The sequence below is a fragment of the Bombina bombina genome, chromosome 5 (genome assembly GCF_027579735.1).
Source record: "Bombina bombina isolate aBomBom1 chromosome 5, aBomBom1.pri, whole genome shotgun sequence".
Classification (NCBI taxonomy): domain Eukaryota; kingdom Metazoa; phylum Chordata; class Amphibia; order Anura; family Bombinatoridae; genus Bombina; species Bombina bombina.
Window position 1 is genome coordinate 368,596,674 of NC_069503.1, and position 22,333 is coordinate 368,619,006.

Here is a 22,333-nt window from a genome sequence, read left to right on the forward strand (position 1 = left end):
GTCTTTAAAGAACATTCAAAACTAGGGGAGAGGCTTGTAGAGCGAGACAGAGAGTTTGACAAGAATGGGGCTAATCTAGAGAAGTCCTTTAGATGGGAATGTGAGGCAGTAACAAGAGAGGAGGCAAGAAGGAGGTTGTGACTAGAGCTAAGGGGACGGGAGGGAGAGTATCTGGAGATGAGGTCTGAGATATAGGGTGAAGCAGTGTTATTGAGGGCCTTGAATGTCAGAGTCAGGATTCTGGAGGCTAGAGGAAGCCAGTGAAGGGATTGGCAGAGAAGTGCAGTAGATAAGTAGCGATTTGTAAGGAAGATCAGTCTGTCACAGGCATTCATTTTGGATTGTAAAGGAGATATAAAGGAAATGAAAGCTAGGAAGACAAGAGAGGATGGAGTTGCGATAGTCAAGGTGGCTAATGATGAGAGAGTTAATCAAAATCTTAGCTGTGTCTTGTGTGAGAAAATGGAAATTTTTTTGAGATGTTGTATGGTGGAAAAAGCAGAAACTGGTCAAAGACTTGATGGAAGAAGAGAAAGAAAGTTGGATTGTAAAGGATATATAAAGGAAACAACAGCTAGGAAGACAAGAGAGGATGGAGTTATGATAGCCAAGGAGGGTAATGATGAGATAGTTAATCAAAATCTTAGCTTTGTCTTGTGCAAGAAAGTGGCAATTTTTTGGAGATGTTGTATGGCGGAAAAAGCAGAAACTGGTCAAAGACTTGATGGAAGGAATGAAAGAAAGTTCTGAGTCAAGTGTGACCCCTGGGGCATATGGGGTTATTAACAACAAATATAGAAAGATGGGGAATAGAGATTTTTGAAGAAAGAGGGAAAATAAGGAGCTCAGTTTAGGAGAGGTTTAGCATATTAGAAAGGTAGTTAGTGACATGGTTTAGCAAGGAAGGGGATAGGTCTGATGCAGAGAGGTAAATTTAGCTGTAATCAGCATACAAATGACATTGAAGACTTTATTAATGAACCTAAAGAATATGTATAGATTAAGAAGAGAAGAGGACCAAGGACAAAGCCTTATGGTACCCCAACAGACAATGGTAAAGGGCCAGAGGATGTGTCAGAGAAGTCTACACTAAAGGTACGGTTCAACAGGTAGGAGGAGACCCACAAGAGAGCTGTGTGGCAAATGCTGAAGGATTGGAGGGTTTGGAGCAAGCGAGGATGATCAACAGTATCAAAATCTGCAGACAGATTGAGAAGAATTAACAAAGAGAAGTGGCCTTTTGATTTTGTTGTAAGTAGGTTGTTACTAACCTTAGTAATTGCTGTCTCTGTGGAGTGTTGGGGATGAAATCCAGATTGAAATAAATTAAGAAGGGTTTTTAATGTGAGCAAATGTTATAAACATGTATAAACTTGCCTTTCCAGAAGATTAGGGGCAAGGGGGACTAGAGGAGTAGGGAAGTAGGGCAATAAATGGATGGGGAGGTTGGATCAAGTAAAGTTTGTTTTGAAGATAGGTTTGACTACTGCATGTTTAATGGATGAGGGGAATATACCAGTACTGAGGGAGGGATTGAAAATATGTGTGAAGATTTGAGTAACAGTAGAAGAGAGGGAGGGCAGTAGTTGTGAAAGGATGGGATCAAGGGGATAGTTAGTGAGGGGAGAGGAAGCTATAACGGCAGAAACTTCCTCCTCAGTAACAAGGGCAAAAGTATTGAATTTGTGGCTTTGTGGGTTTTGGATGTTTGCAAATGACTGAGGGGGTTGGAGACAGGAAGTGTGTTAAGATATGATTTTATTTCTGATGAAAAAAAAGTTATTTGCAGAAAATGACAACTGGTCAAAATAACAAAAAGATGCAGTGTTTTCAGACCTCAAATAATGCAAAGAAAACAAGTTCATGTTCATTTTTAACAACAAAATACTAATGTTTTAAATTACAAGCATTCAAAAATCAAAGCAGCTTGGCTTTGTTTGATGGTCTGTGACCATCCATCTTCCTCTTAATCACATTCCAGATATTTTCAATGGGGTTCAGGTCTGGAGATTGGGCTGGCCATGACAGGGTCTTGATCTGGTGGTCCTCCATCCACACCTTGATTGAGCTGGCTGTGTGGCATGGAGCATTGTCCTGCTTAAAATATAAATCCTCAGAGTTGGGGAACATTGTCAGAGCAGAAGGAATACATTTTTTATCTTCCAGGATAACCTTGTATGTGGCTTGATTCATGTGTCCTTCACAAAGATAAATCTGCCTGTATTCAGCCATGCTGAAGCACCTCCACCCAGATCATTACAGATACTCCACCAAATTTCATATTGGGTGTCAGACACTGTTGCTTGTAGGCCTCTTCAGGTCTCAGTCTAACTATCAGGTTGTTGCGCAAAGGTGGAAATTGGACTCAGCAGATTCATCTTTGTGAAGGATGCTTCAAGGCATGTACTGGGTTAGCCTACAGGCAGTGCAGAATTATTAGGCAAATGAGTATTTTGACCACATCATCCTCTTTATGCATGTTGTCTTACTCCAAGCTGTATAGGCTCGAAAGCCTACTACCAATTAAGCATATTAGGTGATGTGCATCTCTGTAATGAGAAGGGGTGTGGTCTAATGACATCAACACCCTATATCAGGTGTGCATAATTATTAGGCAACTTCCTTTCCTTTGGCAAAATGGGTCAAAAGAAGGACTTGACAGGCTCAGAAAAGTCAAAAATAGTGAGATATCTTGCAGAGGGATGCAGCACTCTTAAAATTGCAAAGCTTCTGAAGCGTGATCATCGAACAATCAAGCGTTTCATTCAAAATAGTCAACAGGGTCGCAAGAAGCGTGTGGAAAAACCAAGGCGCAAAATAACTGCCCATGAATTGAGAAAAGTCAAGCGTGCAGCTGCCAAGATGCCACTTGCCACCAGTTTGGCCATATTTCAGAGCTGCAACATCACTGGAGTGCCCAAAAGCACAAGGTGTGCAATACTCAGAGACATGGCCAAGGTAAGAAAGGCTGAAAGACAACCACCACTGAACAAGACACACAAGCTGAAACGTCAAGACTGGGCCAAGAAATATCTCAAGACTGATTTTTCAGGTTTTATGGACTGATGAAATGAGAGTGAGTCTTGATGGGCCAGATGAATGGGCCCGTGGCTGGATTGGTAAAGGGCAGAGAGCTCCAGTCCGACTCAGACGCCAGCAAGGTGGAGGTGGAGTACTGGTTTGGGCTGGTATCATCAAAGATGAGCTTGTGGGGCCTTTTCGGGTTGAGGATGGAGTCAAGCTCAACTCCCAGTCCTACTGCCAGTTTCTGGAAGACACCTTCTTCAAGCAGTGCTACAGGAAGAAGTCTGCATCCTTCAAGAAAAACATGATTTTCATGCAGGACAATGCTCCATCACACGCGTCCAAGTACTCCACAGCGTGGCTGGCAAGAAAGGGTATAAAAGAAGAAAATCTAATGACATGGCCTCCTTGTTCACCTGATCTGAACCCCATTGAGAACCTGTGGTCCATCATCAAATGTGAGATTTACAAGGAGGGAAAACAGTACACCCCTCTGAACAGTGTCTGGGAGGCTGTGGTTGCTGCTGCACGCAATGTTGATGGTGAACAGATCAAAACACTGACAGAATCCATGGATGGCAGGTTTTTGAGTGTCCTTGCAAAGAAAGGTGGCTATATTGGTCACTGATTTGTTTTTGTTTTGTTTTTGAATGTCAGAAATGTATATTTGTGAATGTTGAGATGTTATATTGGTTTCACTGGTAAAAATAAATAATTGAAATGGGTATATATTTGTTTTTTGTTAAGTTGCCTAATAATTATGCACAGTAATAGTCACCTGCACACACAGATATCCCCCTAAAATAGCTATAACTAAAAACAAACTAAAAACTACTTCCAAAAATATTCAGCTTTGATATTAATGAGTTTTTTTGGGTTCATTGAGAACATGGTTGTTGTTCAATAATAAAATTAATCCTCAAAAATACAACTTGCCTAATAATTCTGCACTCCCTATATATATATATATATATATATATATATATATATATATATATATATATACATACACACACACAGGTAGCCCTCAGTTTACACCGGGGTTAGGTTCCAGGAGGAATGGTTGTAAATCGAAACCATTGTAAATCTAAACCCAGTTTATAATGTAAGTCAATGGGAAGTGAGGGGGTTAGGTTCCAGGCCCCTCTCAAAATTGTCATAAGTAACACCTAATACATTATTTTTAAAGCTTTGAAATGAAGACTTTAAATGCTAAACAGCATTATAAACCTAATAATATAGATTGTATCATCATCAAACTAAGTTTAATGAGCAAAAACATTTGCTAAACATCACCTAATAAAATAATTACACAACAGACTGCATCATCATCAAACTAAGTTTAATAAACAAAACGTTTTTTTACTTGCATTGTTCTGCAATCAGTTCTCTGCATTGTTAGCATGTTAGATAATATTGGGTCTGCACCTATTCTATGTATTTCAATCTGCAGTGATTAATAGGCAGTTAGGCACCCTCACCTCAAGCAGCTGGACAGGAAGATAATAGGGAAGTGGCTGCTAAATTTTGCTCGATAGATCTGGTCTGATCTGTGTACACAGATCAATTTAAGGCTGCTAAATTGCATAACTTTGCTGCAAAACAAGCGGACAGCTCCACCTACTAGCTATTTTAATTAGTGCATTGCTTTCGAAAGCAGTCACATGACTGAAAAAAAAGGTTGTTATTCTGAAACGGCGCAAATTGAACCGGCGTAAACCGAGGGCCACCTGTGTGTGTGTGTGTATATATATATATATATATATATATATATATATATGTGTATATATATATATGTATATGTGTGTATATGTATATATATATATATATATATATATAGTCTAGTTATTGACATTTCGGATACAATAGTAATTTTATAACCATTATGTACTGTACTATTGTATTTGTACCGTCAATACATAATGTTATGGTCAATTTTAGACTTGTTAAGGCTCTCACATGACATGTCTTTATGTATGCATTTATTGTTTAGCATAGAAGTGAATTAAGTTAATGCTTATTTATTCAGTATTTTCAGATTTATCAGATAATATTTTGGTAATAGGCTCTTTGTATTTAAATTTAAATTGAAATGCATTATTTAAATTGCTTAGGTACTCAGAGTTAAAATGTATCACAACTTGTAATTTTGTTTTTACCCAATCAGGGCGATCCTGGTACTTTTTAAGGTGCTCAGGTGCATAGTCCATTAGCTATGATTACGGCCTCAGGCCGAAACCTGTTAGCGGACCCATTGTTGTGATTGTACTTGTAATGCTTCCTGGAGTGTTTTTTACCCATGTTTCAATAAAGACTTTTGCTTTTAATTTAAAACACCGCTGCTTGCAACATCTTTCTATTTGCCTATATACAGGGAGTGCAGAATTATTAGGCAAGTTGTATTTTTGAGGATTAATTTTATTATTGAACAACAACCATGTTCTCAATGAACCCAAAAAACTCATTAATATCAAAGCTGAATAGTTTTGGAAGTAGTTTTTAGTTTGTTTTTAGTTATAGCTATTTTAGGGGGATATCTGTGTGTGCAGGTAACTATTACTGTGCATAATTATTAGGCAACTTAACAAAAAACAAATATATACCCATTTCAATTATTTATTTTTACCAGTGAAACCAATATAACATCTCAACATTCACAAATATACATTTCTGACATTCAAAAACAAAACAAAAACAAATCAGTGACCAATATAGCCACCTTTCTTTGCAAGGACACTCAAAAACCTGCCATCCATGGATTCTGTCAGTGTTTTGATCTGTTCACCATCAACATTGCGTGCAGCAGCAACCACAGCCTCCCAGACACTGTTCAGAGAGGTGTACTGTTTTCCCTCCTTGTAAATCTCACATTTGATGATGGAACACAGGTTCTCAATGGGGTTCAGATCAGGTGAACAAGGAGGCCATGTCATTAGATTTTCTTCTTTTATACCCTTTCTTGCCAGCCACGCTGTGGAGTACTTGGATGCATGTGATGGAGCATTGTCCTGCATGAAAATCATGTTTTTCTTGAAGGATGCAGACTTCTTCCTGTACCACTGCTTGAAGAAGGTGTCTTCCAGAAACTGGCAGTAGGACTGGGAGTTGAGCTTGACTCCATCCTCAACCCGAAAAGGCCCCACAAGCTCATCTTTGATGATACCAGCCCAAACCAGTACTCCACCTCCACCTTGCTGGCGTCTGAGTCGGACTGGAGCTCTCTGCCCTTTACCAATCCAGCCACGGGCCCATCCATCTGGCCCATCAAGACTCACTCTAATTTCATCAGTCCATAAAACCTTAGAAAAATCAGTCTTGAGATATTTCTTGGCCCAATCTTGACGTTTCAGCTTGTGTGTCTTGTTCAGTGGTGGTCGTCTTTCAGCCTTTCTTACCTTGGCCATGTCTCTGAGTATTGCACACCTTGTGCTTTTGGGCACTCCAGTGATGTTGCAGCTCTGAAATATGGCCAAACTGGTGGCAAGTGGCATCTTGGCAGCTGCACGCTTGACTTTTCTCAATTCATGGGCAGTTATTTTGCGCCTTGGTTTTTCCACACGCTTCTTGCGACCCTGTGTACTATTTTGAATGAAACGCTTGATTGTTCGATGATCACGCTTCAGAAGCTTTGCAATTTTAAGAGTGCTGCATCCCTCTGCAAGATATCTCACTATTTTTGACTTTTCTGAGCCTGTCAAGTCCTTCTTTTGACCCATTTTGCCAAAGGAAAGGAAGTTGCCTAATAATTATGCACACCTGATATAGGGTGTTGATGTCATTAGACCACACCCCTTCTCATTACAGAGATGCACATCACCTAATATGCTTAATTGGTAGTAGGCTTTCGAGCCTATACAGCTTGGAGTAAGACAACATGCATAAAGAGGATGATGTGGTCAAAATACTCATTTGCCTAATAATTCTGCACTGCCTATATATATATATATATATATATATATATATATATATATATATATACACACAGTATATACAGGCTTAAAATTTCAAGTCCTAAGCTACTAGCCAGGCCAAAATGTTACTCACCACCTATCACCTGCCCACACCACACCCACTACTCAACTCCCTCTTTGCATTTGTTTAGCCATTGTGAAACACCTTATTGTTTAGTAATTTTTAATATTTATTATTTTAAACCATAACAAATTAAGTCATTTTAATACTATTATTAAAATGTATGCATGTCCTGTCCATTTGGCAGTGTATAGATGTTGATTTAAAATTCACTCACTATCTTTCACAAGTCGCCACAGTGCAATTTCTACTCGCCAATGGCTAGTAGGCGAGTGGAAATTTTGAGCCCTGGTATATATATATATATATATATATATATATATATATATATATATATATATATATACTTTTAATGACAATAATTTTATGAGACTCTTTAGAAAATCATAACTTCTATTTGCAGTCAAATACAATGCTATAAATTAAAAATGTAACTACATTGAAAAGTACTGTTATTTCCAGACAGTTTTAACATGGCACAGCTGCTGGTGGCATAATGCCAAATATTACCCACCCCTATGTGTATACAATGAAGTAAATCTACCAAATCCTACAGCATGACTAGCAGGGTGGTGACATCCCCTGGGACATCCTCCGCTAAGTTGAAGGTTAAAGGGTGCAACAATCTTTGTAAAAAATATCTTAAATATGTTTTGGAACATAAGGCATAATGACATATAGCTGCAATAATTATTTCCGGTGGAATAAGGCTGAGCAAATATAAGTGGGCACTTTAATACTTTAAAAGAAATTGGATTTTTTTGGTATAAGTATACAGTGCCCAAAGGAATGCCATACTTATTGATGACCCTTGTTTTTTAATACCCTGCTGGTAGTGTCTGCTCCTTTGCATCTTGACATCCTAATCTCAATCTATTGGCCATAACTACCTGTTGTACCAGCTGACCATAACCTGTCTATAGAGCCTTTTGGAATACCCTGCTTATAGTACGTGATGGACATACCTTGCCTATAGTTCCTGCTTGCCATAACCTGCCTATAGTACTTGCTGGCCCTAACCTGTCTGCATATATCACCTGTTGACCACTATCATCCTGTTGATGATCTGCCTTTCTTGACATGGCTTTCTGTTTTGATTTGACAACCGTTGCCATCTATTTGCCACCAGCTTGTCCTCTGATGGGCTTTAAACTCATTCCATCACTTGCCTTTTCCTATGGCCCACGTTTATCCTTGACTTATCATCATTCTTTGCAGATCAAGTCTGAGGCTTGTTCTTTTGACAGTTCAATTACTTTTGTTAGTCTTATTTTGAGATCTACTGCTGGCTATTGTTTACATTAATAAGGTCTATAAAGATATTTCTGGGGCCTGCTGGCTTATCCAAATGACTAGGGAATCATTTTTACTGTGGAATGTTAATGTCTAAAAATGATTTATAAGAAGACACATCTATATAAATATACTGACCAAATACCATTAAATAGGAAAGAAAAAAAAGAACAACTTTATTTTATAAAAATGACAAATCACATAACTGTAAAAATAAAAGAAAATTCTATCATTTTAATTTTATATGCATCCATATTTACAGGGGGAAAAAAATAAGTAAAAATCTAATTTATTCAGTTTTGGAAGAGTATTAGGGGGATATTTATCAAAGCGTCAATCTCAGTGCATTCGCCAGACATCCCCAGACATCACTGATGCGGATCCATATACAATCTCCTTATTTGTAAAAAAAAAAACGTCAAAAACACGCACATCAAGTATGGCGAGATGAGCATCGGACTGTTGTTAACTAACAGTCATCGATGTCAGGGTTATTCGGGTTTTCCCAACTTTATTTATACCATTTCATTTCTGTCCATGAACAAGCACATTTCTCTAAAGCTAATCTTTTATTTTTCATCTGTTAATGTCTAAGAAATAGCTAGATTTATACCTCAACAAACAATATATCATAGAAAGTTATTTTTATATTTATTTGTTATGATACTTTCACATAAATTAATGTGTATTTGTATTTCTAGAAGTCATGATATACTTTTATCTCATGTTGTTTTTTTTATAAATGAATATCAATGCTAGAATTTGTACATATATCTTTGCACACATTTGTATGTATATATATATATATATATATATATATATATATATATATATGTATATGTATGAACAGGGGCTTGTACTCGCTGGACTTTTCAAAATAAGTGCCTTTATTGTGACATTTTGGGGACCATTTCCCCTTCCTCAGTCTGAGGATGGAGATACGGTCCCTGAAACGTCACAATAAAGGCACTTATTTTGAAAAGTCCATGTAGTGCAAGCCCTTGTTCATTTATTTATGATATTCACTTTTGCATGCACCCTAGCAAGTTGACCATGAAGTGAGAGTGCTCTCCAGTATATATATATAGTGTGTGTGTGTTATGTCAGAAATCTTTTGCAAACTCATTTACATGTCTCTAAGTTCCTTTTTTTGTTCTAAACAATGTTGTCTGTCATATCTCTGTTTATTTATACCACTATGTATATAGATAGTGTAAATGTATTATTATTCTGAGCATGAATAATTGTGAATATAGCATGTAATCAGGGTATCATATGAATTTATATGGAATCAATGGATATTTTAAGAGCTGGGCCAGTTTTCTCTCTGTACCTGTGTAACCCCTCCTGATTGCAATCTAGTTTTAAAAAACACCCCTACACAGGTGTTATAAAATGGGCTGGCATATAAGATAACATTTCTTACTGAATAAGAAATTCAAGAGAAGGAAGAAATATACTGAAAATAACATGACATTAAAGAGGTGATTATAATTTCTGCTGTATCTGAATCATGACAGTTTAAAGTTAGGTGGGCTATCCCTTTGAGCTATCAGCTCAAGATTATATTGAATCAAACATCAATTTGAATTTTAAAATAATTGTCTAAAATATTACACTGTGTGTCCTAATGTCAGCATCAATGTTTATCTTTAATACTAATTTCACATATACATACTTTCAAGGTATAATACACAGTGTAACAAATGGCACTTACAAGTTCTGATGAGTGATCAATGACACAAATATCAAGCAATTTGATTAGTTAGTGATAGTTTAAAATGCATATTTGAATCAGATTGGCTGATGTCATAAATCATGTGATTATGCATATTCCAATCAAAAGTGGTTGAAAAATTCACTAGTGTGTGGGTTGTTTAAAAGTTTGCGTCATAATTGGTGCAAAAAGTGTTGCGTCACAATTGGTGCAAAGTGAAGAGTAGGACTTGTATTACATGGCTTAAACATGGTGCACATAGATTTTTCAAAAAATGGAAGTTAGCTATATTATTAGTGCAACAAGTTTGGGGCAAAACTTTGCAACAAATTTGGAGAAATAATATTGTCCCCTTGCTTTGTAATGAGAGATAAAGTTGTAACATAATCCATAAGTAGTAATGTATTTTTCATTTGTATCCCTATATCTACTAGTGCACCAAATGTGGAGCAGTAATATTGTTTGATTTAGAAAGAGTATACCATTTTAATAAAGTTTCTAATTTACTTTGATTATGTAATATGCTTCATTCTCTTGTAGCATCGAACATAAGATTTCTGTGTTTTCAGACTCCCATTGAGTTCTATGGCATCCGCGGCCTCAAGGGTGGCGGATTGAAAACTAGGTACGCTGCGTCGGAATAGACGTGAGCGTATCTGTTAAATGTTTGCTAAATTTGTAAAAGGGTTAAATAGAGTTGAATCTGAATTCAAAACATCTGTAATGACGCAAGCATCTGCGTCGGATTGAGATCGCGGGAGCATATATTACGCCACAAATTTCAACATTTGACTATCTTGACCCTTTGATAACTACAGCGGATCAATCTCGACACAAATATGACGCGGGATTCAAGCGTATTTTCAGTTGACGCTTTGATAAATATGCCCCTTAAAGTAAATAGTGGAACATAGGAGTAAGATAACGATTTTTTAAAAATCAATTATTTTTATTTTGATATAAAAGTCATTCAATTTATGATCAAATTCATTCATTTTTAATTATATCAGAGTATTAACTATTGTAACCCTATATAGATATGGGTGTGCTTTATTTGTTTTTGTTGCTGTACTGATTTCTCTGTTATTAATTAACTGTGAAGATCTCTCACTCAGATTGCTAATTTTCCTATGGGAAGAACTGTTTTGCATTGTATAAACATTTTTATTCTCTGACCCAGAAAACCAGCATTGTATTCACCATGTATAAGATAAAGAAAACACTACAGCTCACTGTTGAACTTAAAGGGACACTAAACCTAAAAATTTTCTTTCATGATTCAGATAGAGCATGCAATTTTAAGCAACTTTCTTATTTACTCCTATTATCAATTTTTCATTGTTCTCTTGCTATCTTTATTTAAAAAGCAGGAATTTGATGCATAGGAGCCGGACCATTTTTGGTTGAGAACCCGGGTTATGCTTGCTTATTGGTGGGTAAATGTAAGCCTCCAATAGCAAGCGCTATCCATGGTGCTGAACCTAAAATGGGCTGGCTGCTAAGTTTTACATTCCTGCTTTTAAAATAAAGATAGCAAGAGAATGAAGAAAAATTGATAATAGGAGTAAATTAGAAAGTTGCTTAGAATTCCATGCTCTATCTGAATCATGAAAGAAAAAAATTGGGTTCAGTGTCTCTTTAAGGAGACATTGAATACTTGCAATATAAATTGTTGTTTAATTGTACGTAGTTAAAAATGCTAAATATTGTCATTATTTATTTGCACATCTTTCATGTAATTTAAAGGGACAGCCTAGTCAAAATTAATCTTTCATGATTCAGATAGGGCATGCAATTTTAAACAACTTTCCAGTTTGCTTTTATCATCAAATAGGCTTTGTTCTCTTTGTATGCTTTGTTGAAAGCTAAACCTAGGTAGGCTCATATGCTAATTTCTAAGACCTTGGAGGAAGCTTCTTATCTCAGTGCATTTTTACAGTTTTTCACAGCTAGACAGCGGTAGTTTATATGTGCCATGTAGATAACATCATGCTCACTCCTGTGGAGTTATTTATGAGTCAGCACTGATAGGCTAAAATGTAAGTCTGTCAAAAGAACTGAGATAGGAGGGCAGTCTGTAGAGGCTTAGATGTAAGGTAATCATAGAGGTAAAAAATATATTAATATAACTGTTGTTTATGCAAAACTGGGGAATGAGTAATAAAGGGATTATCTATCTTTTTAAACAATACACATTTTAGAGTAGACTGTCCCTTTAACGGTGAAAATTATGGGTTTTCCAATTCTGACAGGAAGTGCACACTGTAGACTAATAAAGCCTAACAATGCTACATATTTGCCCCTAATTAGACTCAACAAATGGCAAAACAATGAAGGTTTTTCTAACATACGGCTAGATTTAGAGCTTTGTCGGTAAGGACTCGCGTAGCTAACGCTGGCTTTTTTCTGGCCGCACCTTTAAAATAACTCTGGTATTGAGAGTCCACAGAATGGCTGCGTTAGGCTCCCAAAAAGGAGCGTAGAGCATATTTAACGCCACTGCAACTCTCGATACCAGAGTTGCTTACGGACGCGGCCAGCCTCAAAAACGTGCTCGTGCACGATTCCCCCATAGGAAACAATGGGGCTGTTTGAGCTGAAAAAAACCCTAACACCTGCAAAAAAGCCGCGTTCAGCTCCTAACGCAGCCCCATTGTTTGCTATGGGGAAACACTTCCTACGTCTGCACCTAACACTCTAACATGAACCCCGAGTCTAAACACCCCTAACCTTACACTTATTAACCCCTATTCTGCCGCCCCCGCTATCGCTGACCCCTGCATATTATTATTAACCCCTAATCTGCCGCTCCGTAAACCGCCGCTACTTACATTATCCCTATGTACCCCTAATCTGCTGGCCCTAACACCGCCGACCCCTATATTATATTTATTAACCCCTAATCTGCCCCCCACAACGTCGCCTCCACCTGCCTACACTTATTAACCCCTAATCTGCCGACCGGACCTGAGCGCTACTATAATAAAGTTATTAACCCCTAATCCGCCTCACTAACCCTATAATAAATAGTATTAACTCCTAATCTGCCCTCCCTAACATCGCCGACACCTAACTTCAATTATTAACCCCTAATCTGCCGACTGGAGCTCACCGCTATTCTAATAAATGTATTAACCCCTAAAGCTAAGTCTAACCCTAACACCCCCCTAACTTAAATATAATTTTAATCTAACGAAATTAATTATCTCTTATTAAATAAATTATTCCTATTTAAAGCTAAATACTTACCTGTAAAATAAATCCTAATATAGCTACACTATAAATTATAATTATATTATAGCTATTTTAGGATTAATTTTTATTTTACAGATAACTTTGTAATTATTTTAACCAGGTACAATAGCTATGAAATAGTTAATAACTATTTAATAGTTACCTAGTTAAAATAATAACAAAATTACCTGTAAAATAAATCCTAACCTAAGTTACAATTAAACCTAACACTACACTATCATCAAATTAATTAAATAAAATATCTACAATTACCTGCAATTAAACCTAACACTACACTATCAATACATTAATTAAATACAATATCTACAAATAACTACAATGAAATAAACTAACTAAAGTACTAAAAATAAAAAAGAACTAAGTTACAAAAAATAAAAAAATATTTACAAACATAAGGAAAATCTTACAACAATTTTAAACTAATTACACCTACTCTAAGCCCCCTAATAAAATAAAAAAGCTCCCCAAAATAAAAAAATGCCCTACCCTATTCTAAATTACTAAAGTTCAAAGCTCTTTTACCTTACCAGCCCTGAACAGGGCCCTTTGCGGGGCATGCCCCAAAGAATTCAGCTCTTTTGCCTGTAAAAAAAAACATACAATACCCCCCGCAACATTACAACCCACCACCCACATACCCCTAATCTAACCCAAACCCCCCTTAAATAAACCTAACACTAAGCCCCTGAAGATCATCCTACCTTGTCTTCACCATACCAGGTTCACCGATCGGTCCTGGCTCCAAAATCTTCATCCAACCCAAGCGGGGGCTGGCGATCCATCATCCGGCAGCTGAAGAGGTCCAGAAGAGGCTCCAAAGTCTTCATCCTATCCGGGAAGAAGAGTAGATCCGGACCGGCAACCATCATCTTCCAAGCGGCATCTTCTATCTTCATCCGATGAGGACCGGCTCCATCCTGAAGACCTCCACCGCGGACCCATCTTCATCCGGCGACGTCCAACTGAAGAATGACGGTTCCTTTAAGGGACGTCATCCAAGATGGCGTCCCTCGAATTCCGATTGGCTGATAGGATTCTATCAGCCAATCGGAATTAAGGTAGGAATATTCTGATTGGCTGATTCCATCAGCCAATCAGAATATTCCTACCTTAATTCCGATTGGCTGATAGAATCCTATCAGCCAATCGGAATTCGAGGGACGCCATCTTGGATGACGTCCCTTAAAGGAACCGTCATTCTTCAGTTGGACGTCGCCGGATGAAGATGGGTCCGCGGTGGAGGTCTTCAGGATGGAGCCGGTCCTCATCGGATGAAGATAGAAGATGCCGCTTGGAAGATGATGGTTGCCGGTCCGGATCTACTCTTCTTCCCGGATAGGATGAAGACTTTGGAGCCTCTTCTGGACCTCTTCAGCCGCCGGATGATGGATCGCCAGCCCCCGCTTGGGTTGGATGAAGATTTTGGAGCCAGGACCGATCGGTGAACCTGGTATGGTGAAGACAAGGTAGGATGATCTTCAGGGGCTTAGTGTTAGGTTTATTTAAGGGGGGTTTGAGTTAGATTAGGGGTATGTGGGTGGTGGGTTGTAATGTTGGGGGGGGGTATTGTATGTTTTTTTTTACAGGCAAAAGAGCTGAATTCTTTGGGGCATGCCCCGCAAAGGGCCCTGTTCAGGGCTGGTAAGGTAAAAGAGCTTTGAACTTTAGTAATTTAGAATAGGGTAGGGCATTTTTTATTTTGGGGGGCTTTGTTGTTTTATTAGGGGGCTTAGAGTAGGTGTAATTAGTTTAAAATTGTTGTATGATTTTTCTTATGTTTGTAAATATTTTTTGTAACTTGGTTCTGTTTTATTTTTTGTACTTTAGTTAGTTTATTTCATTGTAGTTATTTGTAGGTATTGTATTTAATTAATGTATTGATAGTGTAGTGTTAGGTTTAATTGTAACTTAGGTTAGGATTTATTTTACAGGTAATATTGTAATTATTTTAACTATTTTAGCTATTAAATATTTCTAAACTATTTAATAGCTATTGTACCTGGTTAAAATAAATACAAAGTTACCTGTAAAATAAATATTAATCCTAAAATAGCTATAATATAATTATAATTTATATTGTAGCTATATTAGGATTTATTTTACAGGTAAGTATTTAGCTTTAAATAGGAATAATTTATTTAATAAGAGTTAATTAATTTCGTTAGATGTAAATTATATTTAAGTTAGGGGGGTGTTAGTGTTAGGGTTAGACTTAGCTTTAGGGTTTAATACATTTATACGAATAGCGGTGAGCTCCAGTCGGCAGATTAGGGGTTAATGTTTGAAGTTAGGGAGGGCAGATTAGGGGTTAATACTATTTATTATAGGGTTAGTGAGGCGTATTAGGGGTTAATAACTTTATTATGATAGCGGTGCGGTCCGCTCGGCAGATTAGGGGTTAATAAGTGGAGGCGACGTTGTGGGGGGCAGATTAGGGGTTAATAAATATAATATAGGGGTCGGCGGTGTTAGGGGCAGCAGATTAGGGGTACATAGCTATAATATAGGTGGCGGCTCTTTGCGGTCGGCAGATTAGGGGTTAATTATTGTAGGTAGCTGGCTGCGACGTTGTGGGGGGCAGGTTAGGGGTTAATAAATATAATATAGGGGTCGGCGGTGTTAGGGGCAGCAGATTAGGGGTACATAAGGATAACGTAGGTGGCGGTCGGCAGATTAGGGGTTAAAAAAATTAAATCGAGTGGCGGCGATGTGGTGGGGCCTCGTTTTAGGGGTACATAGGTAGTTTATGGGTGTTAGTGTACTTTAGAGTACAGTAGTTAAGAGCTTTATGAACCGGCGTTAGCCCAGAAAGCTCTTAACTACTGACTTTTTTCTGCGGCTGGAGTTTTGTCGTTAGATTTCTAACGTTCACTTCAGCCACGACTCTAAATACCGGAGTTAGAAAAATCCCATTGAAAAGATAGGATACGCAATTGACGTAAGGGGATCTGCGGTATGGAAAAGTCGCGGCTGAAAAGTGAGCGTTAGACCCTTTTTTGAGTGACTCCAAATACCGGAGGTAGCCTAAAACCAGCGTTAGGAGCCTCTAACGCTGGTTTTCACGGCTACCGCCAAACTCCAAATCTAGGCCATAGGGATTTGTCACAATCCTGTAGAAAGCTGATCACATGATTTATCAATGTTAAATTTCTTTTGAAAATCATTAGATAGACTTTTCTACAGGATTGTAATTGACCACAAGGTAACCATCGCTAGCCTTGTCTACTCCAGTAAAAATCCATATTGGCTCCTCCAAATAATGCAAGGGGTGAGTATAGTTAAGCTATTGAAAAACAATAGCAGCAAACAAGAAAATGGTTATACTTGGCTTATATGTTTTTCTATTACATGTCTTGTGTTTAGTGCCCCTTTAATAGATATACTAGTCCTGTCACTAGAATTGCAGGTCATCTGATCTTCTCCTAGAGTCTCATAGCATGATCACAGCAGTATTTCCTTGGTTGCTGGAGCCAATACTGCAGACTAATTGGAATTTCATCGATTTACCTTACATTTCTGCAGCAGTATTTTTTTTTTTATTATTTGTCGTATCCCATTTAAAATATGCTAAAGCCCCGTCCTCTCTCAATTAAAATATGCTAAAGCCTTGTTCTTGCCCATTTAAAATGTGTTAAAGCCTCGTCCTCTCCCATTTAAAATAAGGTAAAGCCTCGTTCTCACCCATTTAAAATATGTTAAATCCTCGTCCTTTCCCATTTAAACTGAAAACGTTTGCAGAAGAACCAAGCTGATTTATTGGTATATGCTATTTTAAAAGGACCATTAAATACAGTAGTAATCAACAAATGCATAGGAAAAAGACAATGCAATAGCACTTACATTGAATTTCAAATTAGCAGTAGATTTTTTTCAGACACATTTAAAAATCCTTCCATTTCCCTGCACCCTGCATCATGTGATGTCCATCAGCTGATTACAGACTCATATATGTATACACTGTGAACTCTTGCACATGATCAGTAGGAGCTGATGCTATAAAAAGATGGTACACAGTTTGATAATGGAAGTAGATTGAAAAGTTCTTTAAAGCTGCATGTTCTGTCTGAATCATAAAATTTTCATTTTTTTTGCAGTTATTTTAAGGTAAAAACATTCATGGGGATAGATTATTTATAATTCATACACTAACCAGTAAAATAAGTGCAGGTTACCTTTGTGAGGAAACATTGCAAACACTGAATTACAAAGGTTATCAGACTTAAATAAAAAAGAGAGGAATGTCCTGCCCTTAAACAGTGGACTGGTAGGTACCCTTTTATACAAAATGGCCTACAAGTAGAGAGACTCTTGAGATTGCATTCTAAACTGTTCAGCTGAATGCTTAAAGGCACAGTAAACACCTTGTAATTACAACATTTTTGCAGTCTTCCTATTGATTAACATATCAGAAGAGACTGAGCATTATTACAACAGATTTACATCTTGTTTGCTGCAATTGTTTTTCAATGGTCAATCTTCTTCCACCACTTTCCTTATTTTGAGGAGCCAATCCGTTCATGAGTTTGGAGAAGGCTTGCCACTGCCATTATGTTTAACGAAGTCTGCATTGTTTGGCTTCAGCAAAAATGATACAATATTAAACTGCAAATCTGGACGGATATGTCGTAAGGTTACGCATGTGAAGAGAGCACAATGTTATCTATATGGAACTAGCAGTCTTTTGTTGTGAAAAGCTAATAAAAAAGCATGTGATAAGAGGCTGTCTGTAGTGGCTTAGAAACAGGCAGAAATTGTGAGGTTTAAATGTTATAAAGTATATTAATATAACAATGTTGGTTGTGCAAAACTGGGGAATGGGTAGTAAAGGCGTTATTTATCTTTTTAAACAATACCAATTTTGGTGTTGACTGTCTCTTTAATGTAGACATTCTGGGGCCCATTTATCAAGCTCCGGATGGCGCTTGAGGGCCCGTGTTTCTGGTGAGCCCGCAGGCTCGCCAGAAACACCAGTTATGAAGCAGTGGTCTAAAGACCGCTGCTACCTAACCTGCCCGCCTGCTCTGAGGAGGTGGACAGACATCGCCGCAATTCAATCCGATCGAATACGATCGGGTTGATTGACACCCACTGCCGGCAGCCGATTGACCCCAAATCTGCAGGGGGCGGCGTTGCACCAGCAGCTCACAAGAGCTGCTGGTGCAATGCTGAATACGGAGAGCATATTGCTCTCCGCATTCAGCGAGGTCTGTCGGACCTTTGTTAAATAGGGGCCAATATCTTCACAATCTTTTGTGAAAACAGAACAAAAGTAATCATTGAGACAGTCTGCAATTTGCTTATCTCCTTCTACTATTCTTTCATCAAATGTTTTCAGTTTTGTCCCCATGTTTTACTGACTGTGCTATCTTCTTTTCCGCATGAGCTTTAATCTTCCTAATTAACTGCTTAGTCTTTTTTTTTTTTTTTTTTTTTGGAGTCTCCATATTTGTATATCATCATCTGACTGTGTTTGTCTGTAATTTTTATAAGCTACATTTTTTGTTTTTACAGCATGTGCTACTTCTTTGCAAAACCATATTGGTTTCCGCTTTCTTTTACTTTGTGCGGTTGCATCTAAAATGGCACCCTTAAAATAGTTGTTTAAGTATTCTCTCATGTATGAAAAATCAGCCTTCCTAAAGTCTAAAATGTTTTTTTAATCACTGGATCCTAAGTTCTCACATAAAGACACATCTGAAACTGTTTCATTCCTTTATGGTTCTGGAGATTACTAGTGTTCCTAATAAACCTATATTAAAGCATGATATTAAAAAAAAAAAAAAAAATAGTGTGGAATACCTACAATAGTGTTTACAAAATAATATACTGGTTGATGTGGTCTTTTATTTGCACTAGTAATTAAAGCTATTATTATTGTATATCAATGTTTCTAAATTCCAGTCATTAGGACACACTAACAAGACAGATTTTCAGGCTTATCTTGGGTGAGAACAGATTTATAACCATGGTTATTGATCAGATGATAATTTCAGATGATCTCTAGTTCAGATATCCTAAAAATGTGGCCTGTTATTGTGCCCTAAGAACTGGAATTGAGAAAAACTGTTTTATATTTTATAAATGAAACTTGTATATAGCGAATTCAGATTATGAGCTGGCAAGAGCATTTTTACCCTTCTTTCAATTTTTTTTGGTAGTTTTGAAATTACTTTAACTTTTTTATTTTTGGCTTTTATAATTCCACTCTGCACAAATTTGTTTAATAGCCTAAATGTTTTTTGTTTTTTTTATAACATCTAATACATCCACTTTGTTTTATACTTTGGAACACTTTCTTGTGGAAATAGTGGTCCCATTTAAATGAATTAAGTGTTGCTGTGCACAAGCTAAGGATAGATGCTATTGTAATGAATGAGAACATTGGAATGGCTATTGCATTCTAATCATTTGCGACCTCATGTAACTTCTCATTGTTTACTTGCCATCTTCGCTTGTGATTTGTTTTAGGTATCAGAAGAAAGGATTAGCACTTTTTAAAGACTATTAAAACAATTATTTTAAACAGACATGTGGCAGATTGATTATCAGAAGCTTGTTCTTGCTGCCAAGATATTTTATTTATTATACAAATGATTCAACTGTTCTTTGTCTCCAGTTGTTAACCCATCTAATAAACTGCTTTGAGTAAGTAATAAAACTGAAACAAAGGCAGCAATAATAATGTCTGGAACAGAATTAAACTAAACGAGTCTGGATGTAACTGACTACTATGTAGGAGGTTGTCCTACAACCCTTGACCTTGAAGCTTTTTTCTATGATTTTAAGAGTCTAGATTTGTGCTGTAGGAATCTATCTATATATAAAATTATATTGTATTTACAAAAAGCATTCCTGCTTATGGGGAGAAAAAAAGACACAAAACAAACAAAAAGCATAGAAAACATACACAATGTCAAAATGCCACTGCAGGGACATAAGCTCAGAAGTGTGCACTTGTCTAGAACACTATGGGGTCGATTTATCAAGCTACGGCAGACAGGGAAATACATATGTGCCCCTATCTGATGCTGCTTGCCTCTGTCAGGCTGAATTCCACTGCCAGAATTCAGAATTGCACAAGAACACAATTTTGCACTCTTGTGCAATGCTGCCCATTGCCCGCACACAGTCAATCATGGGCGGACGAGACCAGGGAGATTGAAATTTAACACTTAAAAGGTGGCGAAGAGGTTAGGGAAGCAGCGGTTGGATGAGCGCTGCTTCATAAATACGGACTGCAGGTTCTCTTGTGAGAACCTGCAGTCATAGGGGGGCAAAGGCCTTTGATAAATCGACCCTTTTATTGCAGCAATTTTACAATAATGTTATCCATTTGCAAAAGCACTAGATGGCAGCTTTATTTCTTGCCATTTAGTGCTCCAGACACCTACCTACATATTTCTTTAAAAAAAAATATCATGGGAACTAAGCAAATTTGATAATAGAAGTACATTTAAAACTTTTATAAATTTGTATGCGCTGTCTGAATCCCAAAATAAAATTTTTGGGTTTCACATCCCTTTAAAGGGACATAAAACAAGCTGGTATAGAGACAAAATATAATAATATGTACGTGAATTACTTTACCTGCAAATTAATAATGCAGTGCCTCGCCATTAAACCTTTTGTTTATGTTTCCGAATTGTACAGCTCTATATCCACCCACACATTTCATTCTATGGCTGTATCTATATCTACAATTGCTTTGGTAGAATGCAGAAGTACACAGTGATAATCTGCTGGAGCATGCCTAGAAGCAAATAATCTGCTGTGAAATACAATGAATAACATTTTCATTATTTATTTTTCACCCTTTTTGTAACAGAAAAAAATATTTAGCCGTATTGGTCCTATAGAGACTGTTCCTTTTAGTAGCCTAGGTCCTATGATACCTTTTAATGGACCATTAAAATCAAGGTTTTCTATTTCATAAGCTTCTCACAGGTCTCTTCTTCAGATGTAGCTACTTCTGTTGGCTACAAACAAAACATCTTAAAGGTTTGAAGAGTAGCAACAAATGTATAGTTCAAGTGTCTGATTAGAACTTTCAGTATGGCTATAAGTTTAATTTAATAAGCCCAAGTTAAGGTGACTGTGATCCTTAAAGGGAAATAAAAAAAACTATAATCACAACATTTTTCTGTAATTGTAACCAATTAACATAATGGGGCCTATCTATCAAGCTTCGGATGGAGCTTGAGGGCCAGTGTTTCTGGCGAGCCTGCAGACTCGCCAGAAACAGCGGTTATGAAGCAGTGGTCTAAAGACCGCTGCTCCATAACCCTGTCCGTCTGCTCTGAGCAGGCAGACACACATCGCCGAAAATCAACCCGATCAAGTACGATCGGGTTGATTGACACCTCCCTGCTGGTGGCCGATTGACCGCAAACCTGCAGGGGGCGGCATTGCTCTCCGCACTCAGCAAGGTCTGGTGGACCTGATCCGCACTGTCAGATCAGATCCACCAGACCTTTGATAAATATCCCCCAATATGTAAAGTATTAATTCCCCCCCATAATTACTTTATGAGAGGAGCCAATCCAAAGTGGTTACTGGAGTAGGCTCAGCTGACACTCATTTTCTTATACTTTGTTTTAAAATTTCTAGCTACATCTGAGACCTGTGAGATCTTAAAAGCTTATGGAATACAAAACCTTGATTTTGTTGGTATACTAAAAATTATCACAAGCTACTAAAAGGAACACCCTGTAGCTTAAAGGGATATTAAACCCAATTTTTTCTTACAGGATTCAGATAGAGCATGCAATTTTAAGCAACTTTCTAATTTACTCCTATTATCAATTTTTCTTTGTCCTCTTGCTATCTTTATTTGAAAAGCAAGAATGTAAGCGTAGAAGCCGGCCCATTTTTGGTTCAGCACCTGGGTTGCGCTTGCTGATTGGTGGCTAAATGTAGCCACCAAATAGCAAGCCAAGCACTATCCAGGGTGCTTAACCAAAAATGGGCTGGCTCCTTAGCATAGATTTCTGCTTTTCAAATAAAGATAGCAAG

General features: G+C 37.4%; 1 protein-coding gene across 1 annotated transcript in view; it reads left to right on the forward strand.

Annotated features, from left to right (window-relative positions):
• CREB5 (cAMP responsive element binding protein 5) overlaps positions 1-22,333 on the forward strand; it is an 823,361-nt gene that overhangs the window by 176,702 nt on the left and 624,326 nt on the right. The gene's annotated exons all lie outside the window — the stretch shown is intronic.